The following is a 22,595-nucleotide window of genomic DNA, read 5'->3' as shown; positions in this document are numbered from 1 at the left end:
GGAATTCGAGAGGGTATCTCACTCTCAGTTCCTTGAATTCGGCTAAGTTCTTTCGACTTGTTTGAAATTTACATTTAGAGTTTGAAATTTACTTTTAGAGAAATGAAGTTACATTACCAAAGGTTTGAAACATTTCCCTCAAGCTAGTTTTGAAAGTCTATAAGATTTTTATCAGGATCTGCCATTACCTTGAGCTGGTGGACCTCTCGAAGATGGACGAGGCGCCTCCGCCTCCTTTGCAAACCAACACACTAGACTGGAGCGATGAATAAGACAACCTGGTCCGAAAATGTGCCAGCACATATACCCAGGGGGAAAGTTCCCGTAAACTCTGGGCTAAGGCCCGACACATATCCTATTCTTATTGGGTGATTAAATAAATACCAGGCAATGTTGATTGGATGAAAAATAAATACACAAAATTTTCTATTGGCCAACACTTAAGTTGGCGGGAAGAGATACAAGTGTTGTAAACTTTAACGAACCAAAAACAAAGAATAAACGTTTCAGTTTAAGAAACCGTTACATACAAAATTACTTTAGAATTTTTATAGTTCATCTTCACATAAGAGGGCACAACATAAGTTTATACAGGCTCCTCTTCTTTCCTCACCAGGGGAGGACGGCACGACCGGTCAGTAAGGTAGTTATAAGGGTTGCTCTTATATGTGGATAGATTTCCGCCCATGTGAGCATCCACGCAGTAGACTTAGCTTCTTCTTTTTTGTGTGTGTGTAACGGGAACAAGGTAGTTAAAAGGCGGCTCCTGCATGTGCCCCGCTTTTCTACCCTTGTAAGCGTCCACATGGTAGATTTAGTTCATTTCTTTTCTTTTTCATTTTTATGTTACACTTTTTCTTTGTAACGGGAACATATACTTAGACCGAAAGCCTATATTGTTCTTCATTGAGGGGGTCCGCTGTCTGTAATTTCTTTTGTTTTGCCAATTTTTCAGATATGTATCCGTTTTAGGTCAACTTAAGACCGAATCGGTGGTTTTTACTTTTCGTGTCTGTTTGTTTGTCTGTTTGTGTGTTCCACCATCACGTCAAAACGACTCGATAGATCTCAACCAAACTTCATATTTAGAGTATACACATACCGGGGAAGGTTTCGATATGCATATCACTTTAAAATCTATGAATAGGAAAACCAGAACGGTTTTCCTCCATTTTCTGTTATACTATTGATTTTCTGTAAACTCCGTGGACCGTATGTAAAACGTCCCTTCATTATAAATAACTTTCGTTATGTTCATAATTTACCTTACTCTTCACATGACGGAGAAATTTACTATTTTCTGCGGGTATCATGCTCTGCATTGAGTGACCGACAGACCGACAGCGAACCTACAGGTTACCATGGCAACGTCTCTGACTGCTTGCCAGCAGGGAAGTAACGTATTACCATTTTCCTCATCATGCTTTTAAATTTGTAATGGATTTAAAATTATTTTTCGCGATGGTACGATGCATATTGGTTATGTGTCTATTTTCTTGTCTGGCCACCGTGTATTCAAACTTCACAATTCCATGGACTTCTATAATTGATGATGGTGTGCTATCTAGCGGTCGACTTGGAATTTAAGCAGCGAGGTAGCTAGTTGTGGTGCTATCTGGGCGCTAGATGTGAAGCTTTCTCTGTAGTAGTCTGTCGACAATGCAGATAGCAGTTGTTCCGATTATTGATTTGTAGTCTGAAGACGGAGGAACCTATTCTCTACTGATTGTGCTTTAAGAAGACTAGTAAATCAAGATGCAAGAAGAGGAGATGGTGGAGAAACTAGACCATGGGTGATGGATTGTCCATCTGGGCGATAGGCCTGAATATTTGGTTATCCTTCGGAATTTTTTAATTGTATATTTGTTTTCTTCGACCTCCTAAGTAAGGTGCATCCATCTTTGTAGTGAACTAAACGATCAAGGAATGGATTAGATAATTGTGTTAATACGCGGAGATATCTAAATTCGTATGTGAAATTGGGCATGTGTTTTTAAAAGAAATTAACTTCCTAAAACAGGTCTTCATAAAAATCTTGTAACATGATAATATTTGTTTTAGGCTTCAGTGTTGTAATAATCATGTTGGCATTTGTTTACCTTCTTGACTTCAATTAATTTTAGTTTGGTGCACCAAAACAAGTTTTTTTTTATTATAATATTTTCAAGCGAATGTCGGGCTACTAAAAGAGAATCTGTGGGACTTTAATGTAGGACTTCTAATGACTTCCTCGGTACTTCAAGTGCTTGCTTTGATTTCGGTGCTCGTCATCTGTTACATCTGTGTAACAGAATGCAAACTTACCGTGGCCATGCCGTGTTGACGTTGACATTTGAGGATCGTCGTATTATTGGTAACTATTTATTCAGCTGATTTTCGGTGTAGATCCTTGTGCGTGTGGAATGTTTTTCGTTGAGTTTGATTAATTCATTTGGTTTTAGCTACCGTTCATTGGAGAGTATTTGGGTTATTAATCCTAATTATGGATTTATGGCCATGTTTCGAATAATTTCTTGGTATTAAATGAAGTCATGCCTTTTCTTCGATTTGATTAATTTTAATGCAGGCCTGGAGTGACCGAGAATTTCATTAGGAAAGTTTTCAAGCTTCTTTCAATAATAGTTGTCTTAAGATTTTAAATCTTCTATTGGCCTACGTTTGTTTATTCTCAAAACATTTACTGCATCCTGGCAATTTGAGTCAGTGTTAAAATAAATTATTTTCAATTAATATCCTTAATTAATTTTTCTGAATGGTGTGCACGTTCATTGTGCGGTGGTAATTCATTTGTTATTTTGTTTGAGGTCGAAAATTTTTTAAATTATTTTCCTAATTAAATTTGGTTTGATCAATTTATTTTGAGTTATTATTTCAGCCAATTAATTAAGTAAGCTTGTTTTAAGATGATTCGCTAGACCTCTTGTGTCCAGAACTTCCACAGTGTGCGACGGCCTTTTGATTGGGATAATCGTAAGTTGTCCTTTCTTATTTTATCCCTGGTCGTGCTAACACTCTTGACATTTACCTTATGTTGTGAGAGTGTGTTTGGTAGCAGATTGCGTGGTTGCCTTTGCAACTACGTTCTGTTATTCTCATTATTTGTGTTGGTATCAGATTGTGTAGTTTTCTGTACAGCTACGTTCTGATATCTTGTGGAAGCATATTTTTCTTTCTTGTTTATTGTAACCGTTGGCTATGTTGTCAGGCCGTTGATATCACCTTGGCTGAAATAATAAATCAATTAAGACTAGTTAACTAAACTTGTGAAGGGAAAGACAGGCTTGTGTGGAGTGCTAACCTTGGCGTTTTCTGTTTCATATCAAAATGAGTGCACGTGCCGTGTTGTTGCCAAGAATGCTGAGGAAGGGTGAGCTGTTGTACGAGCTCGATATTCGGGGTTTGGTGTCCACTGGTTCTATGGAAGGCGATGTTAACTTGCTTCTGGCCTGCCTTGATTCCCCTGTAGATCCAGGTAACATGAGCATCGACTTGGGTAAGTCAGTGCCGGCAATGTCCAGTTCTATTAACGAATTATTAGTGTTTGTAAAACAGTTAAAAGAGTGTAATCCATCAGATTACCAATTGAGAAGATTAAAAGCTCGTACCAATCACTTTATTAACAGGGTGCAAGATTTGATTTCTCTTGGACCTGAAGGTGAATTGATGTCTCAATGTACTTCGTTATTAACTTCAGTAATTAATGTTTCGGTTGAACTCGATTTTATGATTAATATGAAGAAGGTTGGTCAGTTATCATTAAGTGATGAGATTGAAACTAATGAAGGTAACAACCTTGGTGCCACTAATGAGTTAATTACTTCTCAGACCGTCAATAATCCATCCTTATCTCATTGCTGCGGACTTAGTCCTGCGGTTGAGAATTTGTTGATTAGGTCATGTTCGGCTCCTAATTCAATTAAGGATCTTTTCAAAAATGTAATGACCTTTTCTGTAGATTCCATTGACGAAACCATCAGATTCCTGCGGTTTCTAGTAGAGTTATCTGAGTCGGCTAATGTGTATTGCATGGATGCCCTGGGAATTTTTAGAGTGTTATTTCCCAACTGTCAAGGTGTTCTTAAAAGAGAAATTTCTAAGGCTATTAGCAGTAATTTAAGTGTAAATGAATTTCACGAGTTGATCTTGGCAAGATTTATTCCGTCCCTTGCGTTACAAAGTCTGGTTCCAAAACATTGTTATAGGACGCAGTTCTTGCATGAAAATCTATTGGCCTATGTCTTGGATTTGAAATTTTATTGCGAGGTTTTTAAAATCATGGTACCGGAAGAAGAGATGGTAGCTCGTATAATCAAAGGCATTACTCCTCAATATCGGTCCTTTTTATCCTTGGCTAAGTGTCCGAGTAATTTTGCAGAGCTTGAGGAAGCATGTATTTTTGCCGAGGATATAAAACATGGTGATGAGTCTCGGCACTCCTGGTATCCTCCTCCCTCTGTTTCGTGTAGGGCTAATAATTTTACTACTCATCGTGTTATCTCTTCTTCATCCAATAAGGGGTATGCTTATGGATCTATGGAGCACCTGAGGAAAAATTCAACCTAACCTCTGAGCATGGCCTTCTATCTCTGTTTACTTGAGTAAAACGTTAGGTGTGGAATGGTGTGCTGTGATGTGTTGCGCTCTTTCATTATTATTAGCTGAGGTCTGTTACCTTGACATTGATGATGGTATATATTTATTTGGCCTTATTACCTTTTACTAACCACTGTTATTTTCATGTTGGTACTGTACCTTGATTGTTAGTATTTAATGATCGGGCGTGCGCATCAGGGTTTCTTGAAAAATTATTTAATCAGTGATGTAGCTGTGCGCTTTGGTGTGTTTTATTCTGAAATTAATGAATCTTATCTGACTTATTAGGTTATTTCTTAAATTGGGTTTAATTTACCTACTTCTAATCTGTAGTGAGCTTGATGTGTGCCGTTATATGTGTCCACTCTGTTGTGATTTGGTCTGGGTTATGTCACAATCAATTAGTGATATGTTTTCGCCCTTGTGTGGAATTGGATATGATATTGTACTGACCTGGTTAATGTTTTGGTTACTCCTTGTGTCAACTGTTTATTGGGCAGTTACCATCATGATTGAGCCATGTGGATCAGTATCTGATTGGGTTAACTTGTTGGTCTCGTACCTAAACCTTAGTGTTTTTACTGGTTTTCCCTGTCTTAATTATTTCTTGCATGTGTTCTGCTATTTCTGATGGTCGGAAGCCCTCTTACTTGTAATGTGTTGATTGGTTGTGAGTAATGTATCTGAGTCATGTGATCTGGTTCCTTCCTTCCTCTCTTCATGCATTACCTGTTTATCTGACGTCCTCTAGTGTTTAACCTTTTTCTGTAAAGCCCATTTTATGTTTACCTGCCACTCAATGGCATTTTCTCTCAGTGGTTCTTACTATGTCTCTTGACATGGTTGTTGTCATCTTGCCGTGTTATTGGATTTGATATTTGGGTATGGGACTAAATAACAAATCCTCTAACTGGTACTGGAATCCTACTAATGATGGTTTATGGGGGCCATTTGCGGTGTAACTGTCTTTTCAAGAATTCTTGAGCATTTCCATCGACTCGACTTCTATTCCGCTACTTATATTTTATTTACCTCGTCCCCTGGGGAATATTGGGGGAGGTACCTGTTTTGCTGTGGAGCGACAGTGTGATCTTGACATCACCTATTTATAGACCGGGTAATGCCGAGGTTCTGCAAAGGACAACTGTGGTATATGTAGTTTGGGTTCTTGCTCGTTATTTCCCTGTTGGTTCTTCTAATCGAAGGATTTAATTTGCCCTTTTTAATTGGTTGGATGTCCCATGGTGGGATGAATTGTATCTGTGTTTCTGTGAAGTAGGCTAGTTACCTGATTCTAGATTATGTTCCCTCCTGAGTTTCTGCTATCTCTAATTCTATGCTGTTTGATCTGATGTTTGATAGCTTGGCATTAATTGTTGATCTGTTGTGATGACAAACTTATTGAGCTCTCTTCATCTAATAGTACTAGTGGTCTCCAACTGATCGTGCCTATTTTGCCTCGCTATGAATTGTTTACCATTTCTATCTTGGATTTTGCTTGTTTGATATCTAGTTCTAGATTATTTGAAACATAATTATTAATTGTGGATCGATTGCTTGTCCTTCTTCTTATTCAACTTGGTGATGTAGTTGTGGAGGAAAGTTGTACCTGTGGCAGTTGAAAAATTATTTTATGTTCTGATCTGTCAATTATGTTCTAGTGTTTTGAAGTTGTAGTATAGTCTACTGTTAGGTGTTCTTGCCATCTTCAAAGGGGAAGTGTAAGGAAAGTTGGGTTAAGTGAGTCCATCCTATGGAAATATTGAATATTCGTGTGGACTTCGCGTTGTAAGGTGATCTGGTACCCTGCCAATTCATCGCTGTTATCATCATTTCCTAAGGAGGTTTTGGGGGAAATTGGACTTGTTTTATTGAATATGTTGTTTAATTTGAGTTGTAGGTTCATGTAATGTACTTAGAGTTTTACTTCTTCCGTCCGTTATTGTGAGGTGATGTTGAGATGGTTAAAGGATTCATGACCTAAGGAGTGTACCTCCTTTTGACCTTAGGGTATGGTTTCTGATCCTTGTGTATCGGTGAAGTTTGGTATTATGGGTTTGATTTTGGGAATTATGTTGGGGTGGCATTATGGTTTCGTTGAGAGGTGACTGTGTTCCTCTGAAGTCATGATGGTGTTATTGCTGTTGTTGTGATGATATTGGGGTGGGCACTCTGTGATTTGTGAGATGGTGTCGAGGATTTGTATGTCCTTTACCTTCGAGGCTGACACATCGGCACTGGTGGTCATTTGAGTGGTGATGTATTGTTGTTATTTGAGTTACTTATTATGTGGGTTCTTGTAGTATGGACACCTTGAGGAGGTTGTACATTGCCTTTTTATTTTTCTCTTGGTGTCAATGGTGGATTTGGTGAAAACTCATTTTATGTATCTACAACTCATTTTGGGAAAAATTCTTAACTATGTGTTTATTTCGGGTCTGTCACCTGACTTGTGTTTCAACTTCTTATATTCTCTGCCATAACCCGTTCTTCTGAAGTCATCTTGTTAATCCTACGATCTTAATTTTCATTTCGATTAACCTGCCTGTCTAGCGCATTTTTTTTAAAATGGAGCCTTTCCTGGATTAGTGTCGTTGGTATCGTAACTTATCGTTCTGTGATGTAGAAGAATAAGTATGGGATTATTCTCCTTGTACAGTCGGTATTGCAGTCATCGATCCTCTACCTGCATATGGGAGCTTGTAGTAGGACTATGTGATTTCAGAATGGTGTTGTCTCCGGTGTTTCTCCTGGTCAATTTCTATCCCGGTGTAAGTGTTGATATTGTGTGTGATTGCCTGGTAATTGCTGATAGTTCGGTTGTTGATGACCCACCTTACGCGTACCCTACATCTGAATTATACATTTGTCTCCAACTGTAATTAACCTTTTACCCTTGGCTCTAAACATTCATATCTTCTACGCTAGCTTTGCTTATTGTTCCAAACGTGTTATTCAGATTCTTCTATTTATTGTTTCTTGTTTCACCTTCTGCTTGGAACGAGTATATGTGTAGTAAGCCTATGGAAGTTGAAGCTGTGAGAATGGAATATTAATTTAAGCCAAGAAATGATTTGAAAATTTAAAAAGAAAGGCTTTATCATCTATTGATTGGGGGGTTATGATTTCACAGATATGTCTGTTAAAATTTTATCTTTATTCATGTATTGATTTATTCGCTACTATTAGCTTGGTGTGGTAATTTATCGTGAGTGGTTTAATACTCTGTTTATGCCTCTTGCAGTTGTATTCTGTACTGATTGGAGGAAACTGATGATAAAGTGATTAGTGCGATAAGTTACTTAAAGTATTATCTAATGTTTGTTGCACTGACTTGCTTCTCGTGGAGGCTTATGTTTTCCTAATTATTTTTCTATTTTCTTTCTTCTTCTTGTGTTTCCTTTTGGGAGGTATTTATGTGGTAATTTGGTTATCACTCATGAAGTCTTGTCTTACCCTATTATTGTAGCCCGGAATCAATTTCAAAAGAGAATTTTGTTATGTTTAAAACATTGTAAGACCTGTCTTATTGTGTAGGTTGTACCTCTGAAAATTTATTGTGATCATGCGAAGTTCGATTACCTTAGAAACCTCGGTATTATCTGCATATTTCAAGGAAAACTGGCGTGCTGATGATATTGCGCGTGAAAACTGGACTTAATTGAACACTAAACAACTGCGTGTGGTCTGTATCCCTGTTATACATCACCCAAGTATACCTCTGCTCTCCTGGAGAAGTGTTTATGTTAAATTATTCTAGATGGAACTTTTCTTACATATATTCTTGAGACAACAGATGGTTTTTATCTATGACTGCTTGTTATACCCCACCCCAAGTTGATGGTTTCGGGGGGGAGGCTGTAATGGATTTAAAATTATTTTTCGCGATGGTACGATGCATATTGGTTATGTGTCTATTTTCTTGTCTGGCCACCGTGTATTCAAACTTCAGAATTCCATGGACTTCTATAATTGATGATGGTGTGCTATCTAGCGGTCGACTTGGAATTTAAGCAGCGAGGTAGCTAGTTGTGGTGCTATCTGGGCGCTAGATGTGAAGCTTTCTCTGTAGTAGTCTGTCGACAATGCAGATAGCAGTTGTTCCGATTATTGATTTGTAGTCTGAAGACGGAGGAACCTATTCTCTACTGATTGTGCTTTAAGAAGACTAGTAAATCAAGATGCAAGAAGAGGAGATGGTGGAGAAACTAGACCATGGGTGATGGATTGTCCATCTGGGCGATAGGCCTGAATATTTGGTTATCCTTCGGAATTTTTTAATTGTATATTTGTTTTCTTCGACCTCCTAAGTAAGGTGCATCCATCTTTGTAGTGAACTAAGCGATCAAGGAATGGATTAGATAATTGTGTTAATACGCGGAGATATCTAAATTCGTATGTGAAATTGGGCATGTGTTTTTAAAAGAAATTAACTTCCTAAAACAGGTCTTCATAAAAATCTTGTAACATGATAATATTTGTTTTAGGCTTCAGTGTTGTAATAATCATGTTGGCATTTGTTTACCTTCTTGACTTCAATTAATTTTAGTTTGGTGCACCAAAACAAGTTTTTTTTTATTATAATATTTTCAAGCGAATGTCGGGCTACTAAAAGAGAATCTGTGGGACTTTAATGTAGGACTTCTAATGACTTCCTCGGTACTTCAAGTGCTTGCTTTGATTTCGGTGCTCGTCATCTGTTACATCTGTGTAACAGAATGCAAACTTACCGTGGCCATGCCGTGTTGACGTTGACATTTGAGGATCGTCGTATTATTGGTAACTATTTATTCAGCTGATTTTCGGTGTAGATCCTTGTGCGTGTGGAATGTTTTTCGTTGAGTTTGATTAATTCATTTGGTTTTAGCTACCGTTCATTGGAGAGTATTTGGGTTATTAATCCTAATTATGGATTTATGGCCATGTTTCGAATAATTTCTTGGTATTAAATGAAGTCATGCCTTTTCTTCGATTTGATTAATTTTAATGCAGGCCTGGAGTGACCGAGAATTTCATTAGGAAAGTTTTCAAGCTTCTTTCAATAATAGTTGTCTTAAGATTTTAAATCTTCTATTGGCCTACGTTTGTTTATTCTCAAAACATTTACTGCATCCTGGCAATTTGAGTCAGTGTTAAAATAAATTATTTTCAATTAATATCCTTAATTAATTTTTCTGAATGGTGTGCACGTTCATTGTGCGGTGGTAATTCATTTGTTATTTTGTTTGAGGTCGAAAATTTTTTAAATTATTTTCCTAATTAAATTTGGTTTGATCAATTTATTTTGAGTTATTATTTCAGCCAATTAATTAAGTAAGCTTGTTTTAAGATGATTCGCTAGACCTCTTGTGTCCAGAACTTCCACAGTGTGCGACGGCCTTTTGATTGGGATAATCGTAAGTTGTCCTTTCTTATTTTATCCCTGGTCGTGCTAACACTCTTGACATTTACCTTATGTTGTGAGAAAATTCGTGGTTGTTCCTTGGGTAGAAGGCAAGAGACGCGTCAATCGGCCTATCTGCAGGATATTGGCGGAATATCATTGGAGGTTATAACCACCCTCGAATAAATTAAGTAATAAAACCATTAGTCATCTTCCTATCTGTTTACCTAAGAATCACTGCGCCTAAATTTCTCCTCTGTTACCGCTTTATTATATCCATAACTCACACCAGCATAATTTATTGAGGGGCATTTGATATTCCAATACATTCACTTGGCATTTACATATTTGTCGTTATCCGGCTGTCCTCAGTTATAATCCATTTTCTATTAATTTCACCTTTCTTAACTCTATTATTTTCTTCCTTAATTACTCCGTATGCACGCGAGTGCTAGAATCTACTGGATATATTTCCACCAAACTTCATATTTAGACTCCACTTATCCTTGGGTAGGTTTTAGGGCAAATATTGTTTCTAAATCCCTGAATTGACTGGGGGTTTATACGAAACCGAAACAGTGATTTTGCACTCCCACAAAATATACACAACCAAACTTAATGGAAATCGACCTGCCTTAATGGAAATTAATTTCTAAACGTTTTTTCTTATGTGCATCATTTCGATACGAGAATTAATAAGGGAGATATCATTAACGGATCGGTTTTCGATACAAGTCCCATCGGTTAACTCAAGAGCGGGTGCGTGTAAAGCGTATTTCTTAAAACTTGAAAACTACTGAAGATATTCGAACCAAAATTTAGATTTAGCATCCATCTGTCCAAAGATAGGTTTTAAAGGTCAATAACATGTCATGTTACCGGAATGGACTGGCGGTTTATAGGGAACCGAAATGGTGATTTTACTCTTCCACAATATATACAGTACAAGATTAACCTGACTGGAAATCTACCAAACGTGATGGAATTCCATTTCTAAAACTTTTTTTTCATGTGCAATTTTTCGTCAGGAGGATTAATAAGAGATATCACGAATGGTCAGTTTTATAGGTTAAGTCCAGGGGACATAGCTCAAAAGGTGTTGTACGTGGATTAGATTCCTTATATATCTATATAAATGAAATCGTAACGACTGTGTGCCTCTACATTGACTATTTTGGCGAAATTTTCTTACAGCTTTCCATTTAAGGGGTAATAATGACCATCTGCATATTTTTTGGTTTAGTTTCCTGAAAGTTCTAATTTTTACCCTCCTCGCCCTAAATCAAGATTGCCGCATGATCTGCTAGACGAAAAACAAAATTGAAATTTGACAAAATTATACGTTTTAGCCTGCAACGAACAGAAAACTTCCAATATCTTTAAATTTTTCACTTTTTATCCCGTAAGAATATCGAAATATGGAGGCAATTTTAATGGTGGTGCAGACCTTCCGAAAGTCTTATCACATAACGGATTGCAAAATTTCCGTTCAATTTGGAATGACCTACAACATTGGTCTTATGACTTTTTGTCGTATCTGTATCCCTTTTACGTTTGATTTTCTCTATTAATCGATGTTAAGTAAATTTGAACTTTTCACATGCATAATTCATACTTTCAATCACTTATAGGAAATATAGAATCATCAATCTCTTCACGAAAATTGGCCCACCCAGTGGCCATATGTGAGCCAAATGCTACGTATGTAGCTGTCACATAATTATCCGAACAGTAATGCAATGTGAGATAATCTTACAAAAACGTTACCCTGTTCAACGTTTCTAACTCAATCTGACCCAAGAATAGATTAAATATCATAGAACCAGCCATTTAGGCCACTAAATCCGGCGTTTTATGGTATAATCCTTTGTCGATATGACGTACGTTTAGCAGCAGTTACGGTCTAGAAAGCCAAAAATAACGTCCGTGCTGACCACACAACATCTCGTAATCTGCAGGCCTTCGGGCTGAGCAGCGGTCGCTTGGTAGGCCAAGGCCCTTGAAGGGCTGCAGTTCTATGGGGTTTGGTTTGGTTTGGTTTTAGCAGCAGTTAATCTGTAAATGAAGGTCTGCAATATTGTAAACACGCATATACTTTCATATGTCGATCTATATACGGTATATTCACCGATGTCGAATTGTAGCGATCGAGAAAGGATGTGTCTGTTTCTGTTTTTGTAATCATTACACCCCACACCGACTTTGACTGGCAGTAGGAATGGGTCCCTTCTCCAACTCCTGTGTAACTGGCATTAGTAAGGTAGGCCTAACATTTTAATGATTAGTTCACTTCTCGATTTGACTTGCAGAAGGCAAGGGAACATGCAGTTTTGTTTAAAACTTCCCTACCCGATTGTGTTTGGCAGTAGGCAAGGGTGCCCGTCATTATAAACAAATGTTCTCATCTAAAATGTGGCCTGCTATTTTGATAGAAACTCACCAACTTGGTGTGACTGGCAGTAAGCTGGCTGGCAGTAGGAGAAGGGGCCTGACATTGTAACGAAAACTTCCCAAAACGATTGTGACCGCGCAGTAGGCAATGGGGTCTGCAATTATAATGTAAACTTCCCAACTCGATTCTGAATGGCAGTAGGTAAGTGAACCTGCCGTTATATCACAAATCCGTAACAAACACTTTCCATTGGAAACAGCGTATGTGGACCTTCCCATGCTGTTTCTCTAATAACGCTAAGAGACATGCAATTTTAAAACAATCTCATTTACTGCGTGTACACTATTTACTTCGATATTCGAATACAATGTAGAACACCGTAGCGAAGCACGGGTACATTTGCTAGTAAATACATAAGGTTATAGTAGCGACTTCTGTCGAGAAAACTTCACACTTCTTGCGCTAGTTGTTGAGGGATTTAGATTTTAGATGGCCTTCTCCGAGGCGCTTCCTTTAGGTGTACGGGGCGGGTGTACCTCCGGTATAATAATAATAATAATAATAATAATAATAATAATAATAATAATAATAATAATAATAATAATAATAATAATAATAATAATAATAATATGTCATGACACCTATAAGTCCAAGTCTCTCTCAATTCAGGCCAAGTTAAAACATTACTGCACAGTGGTTAGAACAGATTGCCTTTATGGAGCAGAAACCTTGACGAGGATGGCTGACCCAGTCCTTGAAAAAAGAGAAAGAAGATTCTTGCGAAAAATCTTAGGCCCTAGAAAGTCGACGAGTGACCCAAACACATTCCGGTTAAGATCGAATTTGGAGCTCTACAAGACTGTGATGAGAAAAAGGAGACTGACGTTTTATGGACATATCAAAAGAATGAACCCTGAGAGATTGACCAACAGAATACTTCTTCTGCAGGAAAGGTGGAAAAAACAACCGGGATGGCTTACACACGTGCACAATGACTTGGCAGAAATAGGTATCAAGGAGGAGGATATAAAAGAAAGGACATCATTTAGGAAGAAGGTTGCGGGATTGAGGGATGCGTCTGAAGAGCAACATGCGAAGCCACGGAACATCTCGGTGGAAGAACGAGCAAGAAGAAGTCAAAGACTCAAGAATCTTTGGCGAGAGTGTAAAGAGAAGTGTATCAGTCTGCGTGACAGAAGGAAGATTGTGTAAACGTGGCCCACAGGTGGCCGTATCGATTAATAATAATAAAATAAATAATAATAATAATAATAATGGCTTTACGTCCTACTGTTTTCGGACACGCTGATGGGAAATTTGTCCCGCAGGCATTCTTTTTAGGCTGGCGTATTTGAGCACCTTCAAATACCACCGGACTGAGCCAGGTTATAACCTGGCAAGTTGGTGTCAGAAGGCCAGCGCCTCAACCGTCTGAGCAAATCAGCCCGGCGATAGGCTTTTTAGTTAAGTAAATGGAATGAAATCAGTGTAATAAATCTGTAGTCAGCCCCTGTGGTGTAGTGGTTAGCGTGATTAGCCACCAACTCCGAAGTTCCTGGTTCGATTCCCGACTCTACCATGAAATTTAAAAATTGGCACGAGGACTGGAACGGGGTCCACTCAGGCTCAGGAGAACAACTGAGTAGAGGGGGGTTCGATTCCCACCTCAGCCATCCTCGAAGTGGCTTTCTGTTGTTTCCCACTCCTTCTCCAGGCAAATGCCTGGATGGTACCTAACTAAAGGCCTTCCCTCTTCCTTGTTTATCCCTTCTTATCCCCATAAAAAGGCCACTTCAGGACACCGGTCATGAGGGGGTAGAGGTAGGATACCTTGCTGAGACCGGGGAAAAACCCAAACCTGGAAGGTAAACGGATTAAGAAAGAAACAAAAGAAATCTACATGTCACGTTCAAACATTTACACGTTTGGACACAAATCAACAGGGCCAGAATTTTGAGGACCTAGTAAATTCCGGAAAATTAACTAGAAAATGATTTTATATAATCCTCAGAAAAGACTTAAAATGAGCGAGAAAATGATCCAAAAATATCAAGGGCACTATGATATTTACCTAAAGTAATAAATGAAAAAAAAAACGAAAACCTACAACCTATTTTCCAGTCATTGACCGGGTCAGGGATGAAATGAATGAAGCATATATAGGCTATTAGTACAATGTGGTCGCCACTCCCAAGGTGATTTATTAATGAGTGATAAATGCTATGAAATGATAATGGAGAGTGTTGCTGGAATGAAAGATGACAGGGAAAACCGGAGTACCCGCAGAAAAACTTGTCGCGCCTCCGTTTTGTCCAGCAAAAATCTCACTTGGAGTGACCGGGATTTGAACCACGGTATCCAGCGGTGAGAGGCCAACGCGCCGCCGTCTGAGCCACGGAGGTTACCTAAAGTAATAAATATGTGCCTTTAATTCGCAATAAAGTGAAGACAATTAACAAATATCAGCTTTCAACGTTGGGGCACAACAGAAGTGGAATACAGACTCGAAGTCTCTCTCCACTACTGGTGCGCATACTGGGATGTATTAAGTATGTAAAAAGAACGTTTTAATTTTCTCGACTTGTAGAAACAAACCTCCAATAATCATCTCTACTACTTCTGAAGACATTAATTTTCATTTTATTACACACTAGAAGATGTACCCGTGCTTCGCTAAGGCATTCTACATTGTATACGCATATCGAAGTAAATTAAAATACATGCAGTAAGTAAGATTTCTTAAATAGCATGGGGAGATCGTCGACATACGTTGTTTCCAATGTGAAGTGTGAGTTGTGGAGTTCCTATGATAACGCCAGGTCCATTTGCCTACTGCGCGGTCACAATCGATATGGGGAGTTTTCGTTTTAATCGCAGGCCCTATTTACTACCTCCAGACAGATAACAGTTGAGGAATTTTTATTATATTGGCTGCCAGTCAGCACTGAGTTGTGCCGTTATCATTATAATCACAGGCTCCTTTTCCTAATTCCAGTCAGCTTGCTGCATGTCACGCTGAGATGGTGAGTTTTCATCAGGCCAATATGCCTAACGTCAGTCACATTTTAGATGGGTAAATTTGTTTATATTGGATAATGGCTGGCACCATTGCTTACTGCCAAATACGATCGGGTAAAGGAGTTTAAAACAAGTTTCTTGCTCCCTAGCCTTCCGCCACTCAAATCGAGAAGGAAATTATTAATTACAATGGTACAAAGGTGATGGAGAAGGATCCCATTCCTACTGCCAGTCAAATTCAATGTGGCGGGTCTGATTACAATAGCAGACGCCCTCCTGCTGACAGTCATTACCGATTTGTAAAGTATTAATACCGGGCGAGTTGGCCGTGCGCGTAGAGGCGCGCGGCTGTGAGCTTGCATCCGGGAGATCGTGGGTTCGAGCCCCACTGTTGGCAGCCCTGAAGATGGTTTTCCGTGGCTGGGGCTGTACCTTAATTAAGGCCACGGCCGCTTCCTTCCAACTCCTAGGCCTTTCCCATCCCATCGTCGCCATAAGACCTATCTGTGTTGGTGCGACGTAAAGAAACTAGCAAAAAAAGTAAAGTATTAATTGCAATGGAACACATCCCCTTTCTAGATTGCTTCAAATCGACAAATGAATAAAGGCAGATCGACATAATAAAGTACATGCTTGCTTACCTCCATTTAAAATTTAACTGCTGCTAAACGGTACATCATATCGACAATCGGATTGTAAGATAATACGCCACATTTAGCAGTCTAAATGGCTAGGCCTGTGGTATTTTCACGTATCATATCCAATTATGGGTAAGACTGAGTTAGAAACTTTGAATAGGGTGAAATAAGAGTAAAGGTGTTCACGGTGCATTACTTTTCGTATACTTAAGTGACAGCTACAAACATAGAATTTAGCTCACACATAGCTACTGGGAGGGCCAATATTCTTGTATAATTTGATTATCCTATCTTCTCATAAAAGATTCACACCATTAATTATACATGTAAAAATTGAAAAATTTACGCACAATCCAGAAATGGAACCAAATTTTACGTATAATGGATTGAGATGTGACAAGAAAGCATAGCACCAAAGTTGTAGATCACTCCAAATTGAAGCGAGGTTGTGCCATCTGTTTTGTGATACGACTTACCGTTTAGCCACCAAATACCTCGAAAGGAAGGTCAGAAGTGTTATTGAAATTGCTTGCAAATTTCGATATTTTTCGAGGGGGAGGAAATGAAAAATGTAAATATCTCTTAATGCTTCCGTCGGTTACAGATTAAAAGCTATATACATACATACATACATACATTATCATTATAGACTGTTATGCCTTTCAGCGTTCAGTCTGCAAGCCTCTGAGAATTTACTAAACGTCGCCACAATCCTCGATTTGCAACTAGTGTTGTGGCCTCATTTAGTTCTATACCTCTTATCTTTAAATCGTTAGAAACCGAGTCTAACCATCGTCGTCTTGGTCTCCCTCTACTTCTCCTAACCTCCATAACAGAGTCCATTATTCTCCTGGGTAACCTATCCTCCTCCATTCGCCTCACATGACCCCACCACCGAAGCCGGTTTATACATACAGCTTCATTCATCGAGTTCATTCCTAAATTAGACTTTATCTCCTCATTCCGAGTACCCTCCTGCCATTGTTCCCACCTGTTTGTACCAACAATCATTCTTGCTACTTTCATGTCTGTTACTTCTAACTTGTGAATAAGATATCCTGAGTCAACCCAGCTTTCGCTCCCGTAAAGCAAAGTTGGTCTGAAAACAGACCGATGTAAAGATAGTTTCGTCTGGGAACTGACTTCCTTCTTACAGAACACTGCTGATCGCAACTGCGAGCTCACTGCATTAGCTTTACTACACACTTACTATATTACCATCCTGGGAGAACACACAACCTAAATACTTGAAATTATTGACCTGTTCTAGCTTTGTATCACCAATCTGACAATCACTTCTGTTGAATTTCTTACCTACTGACATCAATTTAGTCTTCGAGAGGCTAATTTTCATACCATACTCATTGCACCTATTTTCAAGTTCCAAGATATTAGACTGCAGGCTTTCGGCACAGTCTGCCATTAAGACCAAGTCGTCAGCATAGGCCAGACTGCTGACTACATTTCCACCTAACTGAATCCCTCCCTGCCATTTTATACCTTTCAGCAGATGATCCATGTAAACTACGAACAGCAAAGGTAAAATATTACAGCCTTGTCTAACTCCTGTAAGTACCCTGAACCAAGAACTCATTCTACCATCAATTCTCACTGAAGCCCAATTGTCAACATAAATGCCTTTGATTGATTTTAATAATCTACCTTTAATTCCATAGTCCCCCAGTATGTCGAACATCTTTTCCCTCGGTATCCTGTCATATGCTTTCTCTAGATCTACGAAACATAAACACAACTGCCTATTCCTCTCGTAGCATTTTTCAATTACCTGGCGCATACTCAAAATCTGATCCTTACAGCCTCTCTGTGGTCTGAAACCACACTGGTTTTCATCCAACTTCCTCTCAACGACTGATCGCACCCTCCCTTCCAAGATGCCAGTGAATACTTTGCCTGGTATACTAATCAATGAGATACCTCGATAGTTGTTGCAATCCTTCCTGTTTCCTTGCTTATAGATAGGTGCAATTACTGCTTTTGTCCAATCTGAAGGTACCTTACCAACACTCCATGCTAATTTTACTACTCTATGAAGCCATTTCATCCCCGCCTTCCCACTATACTTCACCATTTCATCTATTCCTGCTGCCTTATGACAATGGAGTTTATTTACTATACTTTCCACTTCCTCAAGCATAATTTCACCGACATCATTTTCCTCCTCCCAATGAGCTTGGCTGTTTGCAACACCACCATGATGATTTCCTTTTACATTGAGAAGATATTCAAAATATTCCCTCCACCTCTCCAGTGATTCCCTGGGATCTATTATGAGTTCACCTGAATTACTCAAAACACTGTTCATTTCCTTTTTCCCTCCCTTCCTAAGATTCTTTATTACTGTCCAGAAAGGTTTCCCTGCTGCTTGACCTAGCCTTTCCAGGTTACTACCAAAATCTTCCCATGACTTCTTTTTGGATTCAACAACTATTTGTTTTGCTCTGTTTCTTTCATCTACGTACCAATCCCTGTCTGCCTCAGCCCTTGTTTGGAGCCATTTCTGAGAAGCCTTCTTTTTACGTTTACAAGCTGCTCTCACTTCATCATTCCACCAAGATGTTCGCCTTTTCCCATCTTTACACACAGTTGTTTCTACTACAGCATCGCTGTATGCCACCCATTCAGTTTCTATATCCTGAACCTGCTGACTGTCTACTGTTCGAAACTTCTCACTAATCGTATCCATGTACTTCTGTCTAATTTTCTCGTCCTGGAGATTTTCTACCCTTATTCGTTTGCAGACAGATTTCACTTTCTCTACCCTAGGCCTAGAGATACTTAGTTCACTACAGATCAGATAGTGGTCTGTATCATCGAAAAATCCGCGAAAAACTCGTACATTCCTAACAGATTTCCTGAATTCAAAGTCTGTTAAGATATAGTCTATTATGGATCTGGTACCCCTAGCCTCCCATGTGTAGCGGTGAATAGCCTTATGCTTGAAGAATGTATTCGTAACAGCTAAATCCATACTAGCACAGAAGTCCAGCAAACGCTTCCCATTCCCATTAGCTTCCATATCTTCCCCACATTTACCAATCACCCTTTCGTAACCTTCAGTTCTATTCCCAACTCTCGCATTGAAATCGCCCATTACCACTATTCTATCCTTGCTGTTGACCCTGACCATGATGTCACTCAATGCTTCATAAAACTTGTCAACTTCATCCTCATCTGCACCCTCACATGGTGAATACACGGACACAATTCTTGTCCTAATTCCTCCAACTGACAAATCTACCCATATCATTCGCTCATTTACGTGCCTAACAGAAACTTTGTTGCGTGCAATGGTATTCCTGATAAAGAGCCCTACCCCAGACTCTGCCTTTCCCTTTCTAACACCCGTCAAGTACACTTTATAATCTCCTATCTCTTCCTCATTATCTCCCCTTACGCGAATATCACTTACTCCTAGCACATCCAGATGCATCCTCTTTGCTGACTCAGCCAGTTCTACCTTCTTTCTTCCATAAGCCCCATTAATATTGATAGCTCCCCATCGAATTCCATTTCGTTCGCCAAGTTGTTTCCAAGGAGTCCCTCGCCTGTCAAATGGGAGTGGGACTCCATTACTCCCATAGGTCCGAGGCTTGCTTAAAGTGTTCTGAGCTCGGTAAATTCATGAAGCAGGATGCTGCCCTACTTGCACATAGTCCAAGTGAGAATCTCTCCTCTAACGGGTTATGGACCACCGGTGAATTGTATAGTCCTAGCCGCCTGAGCACAAGGTGGGCCACGACTGAGAATATGTCTGAGATGCCCACTCCCATTCCATAGCAACAGGTATCCCGACTCTCAGGACCACTTACTAGGCCACTCAGCCGTTGCCCATGGTTCACGAACTAGGACGTGACTACAGTAACCCACAAACATGAACCATTAAAAGCTATAATTTTCCCAAATTTCAATTTTCTAGTTCGTCTGACAGATTGTGCCTCCATCTTGATTTGGGTGAGGGGATTAAAAATTAGGACCTTGAGGAAACTTTTAATCCCATGAAACCTATGGGTTATCGTTTAGGATAAATATATCCGACTGCATTCTTATGCTGAGCCCCTAATTTCAGACTCCCAGCGAGAACCCCTCAGGGATCCTGAAGTCATCTGCTTCTCTTGTACCAAGGTTTAAGTTTCTAAGATGCCTTGAAGCGCGTCATTAATTCGCGTCTATTTTTATTTTTATACCTTAATTTACATAATTATATGCGGTATATATGGAACATTCCAAACCGACTTCCATTCATTAATGTTGATTATATTTTCCTGCTTCCCTAGGGTTTCTAGCGGTATCTTGCCCCCACAGTATTTTTTTCCATATAGCAGGTGATATTTGTACGCCCCCACCACTAAGGGGGCCGAACTTGTACTTGAAAAATATCCGGAAAGTCACTATTCAACCCAGCAACCCCGAAAAATATGGATTCGACAATATTTTCAATTATTTTTATATATCACTCACCCCAAAGGGGGAAGAAGTTGGACTTTAAAAATTTTGGAGTGTCACTATTCATCTCAGCGAAACCGAAATCTATGTATTCGACACTATTTTTGATTATTTTTATATATTACACCCCCTACTCCCCACCCCAAAAGGGGCTGAAGTTGGACTTTAAAAATTTCGTAGTGTCAGCGAAATTGAAATCTATGGATACTGTTTTCGATTATTTATATATATCACTTCCCCCATACTCCTTACCCCAAAGCGGGCGTAAGTTGGACTTAAAAAATCCGGAGTGTTACTATTCATCTCAGCGACCTCGAAACCAATGGATTCGACACTATTTCCGATTATTTTTATATATCACTCCCCCGTCGCAACCCCTCCCCCCCATCTCGACGGGGGTGAACATGGACTTTAAAAAATTCGGAGTGCCACTATTCACCTCAGTGAACGCGAAAACTATGCATTCGATTATTTTCGATTAATTTTATATATAACCCCTTGATACCCCACCCCGAAGGGTGCTAGGGATAGCTTACCCCCACAGTGCTCGTCTCCAGATAGTAAGTTATAAGTGTACCATGTTTAGTTGATTTTGCTCCAACGGTTTAGGAGGAGATGTGTCATTTATACACACATTAATTTTTATATATGTTACCGTGTTTTTGTGAATCACCGAGAGGTGAAAGAAGATGCTGGCTTAAATGGGTCTATCTACGACAGTCACAGATAAATTTAACTTTAAAAATAAAGGTTATATTTCTTTTTCAGATATTAAATTTTAACAAAACAATTCGCTTGGTGATAGAACAAGATTTCAGGTACAGAGCTAGTTTGGTACAAGGTAGAAAAAAAAAACAGAAAACCAAGAAATGGTGAGTTACAATTTGAGCTTCAAGGTCCCAATATCACTACTGTTGCGTTTAGTTAGATAGGCAAGGCGACAAATCTCCCAATTTCTTTTACAGGATATTTAAATCACAATTTTCAATAGCACCTTTTGCTCGAAAGGTTACAAATTACGGCCTTTCAAAGGCACCATTCAATATTCAGACAAATTCCTTTTACATTAAAAGAAAGAGCCTCTATGCTCTATAATTCTACCAAGGAGACTGCGCTCCAAAACCGTTACAGCCTACTCAAGGCAACCTTTAACTCTTACATTTGGGAGTAGAGTGTCTTTGTTCAATAAAATTTATACTTTCAGGCCTCCTTAGGCACGACCTACAATTTACAAGACCGTATCAGTTGTCTTTTAAGTTTACATTGAAGAAATAATACAAGGGTATCGAGTGCCCATTCTACCGGGTTTTTGTGGAAAGCAACAGGTTCAATTACTGGCCCAAAAGTCAAAAATGTATGAAGGCGGAAACTTGCGCTCTTTGAAAAAATAATTAATAACCTTACTTGGGCTTGTGACTCGACAATACAGAGGCTAATCCTAAACTACTGAGGTGACTAGATGTACAAGATAAATTACAATTTACAATAGTGAAAACAGTTACAAAATTGTAGTCACCTCCAAATTAATTTGAGGGGAATATCGATAGGGTAACGCACTCTCTGTCCCCGGATTTCAGTTAACTACTCTTAACTTACTTGAACTTTTACATGATAAAAGAGAAAGGTTTACATTTTAGGAAATTTATTAAAAATAGGAAACCTTCCCCTTGAGTTATCTTGCAGAAATAACTACTGAGTTAGAAAAATGGTGGCCATTACCTTAGCTGCTGTTCTGCTTGCAGATGGATGAGGCCTCCGCCTCCTCTCTTAACACACACACATTCAGCAACAAGACGATCAACAAGACAAGTTATCTTTTATACCCGAGAGGAAGGTTCGAGAAAGCTCTGGACTAAGTCCGGACACACCCGCTACTTTTCATTGGACAATCGAAGAGTTGCAAAAAGCATGTGATTGGCTGAAAATTAAATACACAAAATTTCTGATTGGCCAGATTTCAAAGCTGGTGGAATGAGTTAGAAGTGTCGGAAACTTTGAAATATCAAAAGCAAGGAATACCCGATTCAGTTTAGAAAGCCTATAAATACAAAATTTCATTAAATTTTTAGTAGTTCCACATTACACAAGAGTGGATGACATCAGTTTT

At 39.0% G+C, this 22,595-nt stretch overlaps 1 protein-coding gene across 1 annotated transcript in view; it reads left to right on the top strand.

Annotated features, from left to right (window-relative positions):
* LOC136877726 (juvenile hormone esterase) overlaps window positions 1-22,595 on the top strand; it is a 101,101-nt gene that overhangs the window by 66,723 nt on the left and 11,783 nt on the right. The gene's annotated exons all lie outside the window — the stretch shown is intronic.

The sequence above is a fragment of the Anabrus simplex genome, chromosome 7, assembly GCF_040414725.1.
Source record: "Anabrus simplex isolate iqAnaSimp1 chromosome 7, ASM4041472v1, whole genome shotgun sequence".
Taxonomy (NCBI): Eukaryota; Metazoa; Arthropoda; class Insecta; order Orthoptera; family Tettigoniidae; genus Anabrus; species Anabrus simplex.
The sequence above is the reverse complement of the archived record's forward strand: the minus strand, read 5'-3'. Positions and strand labels throughout refer to the sequence as shown.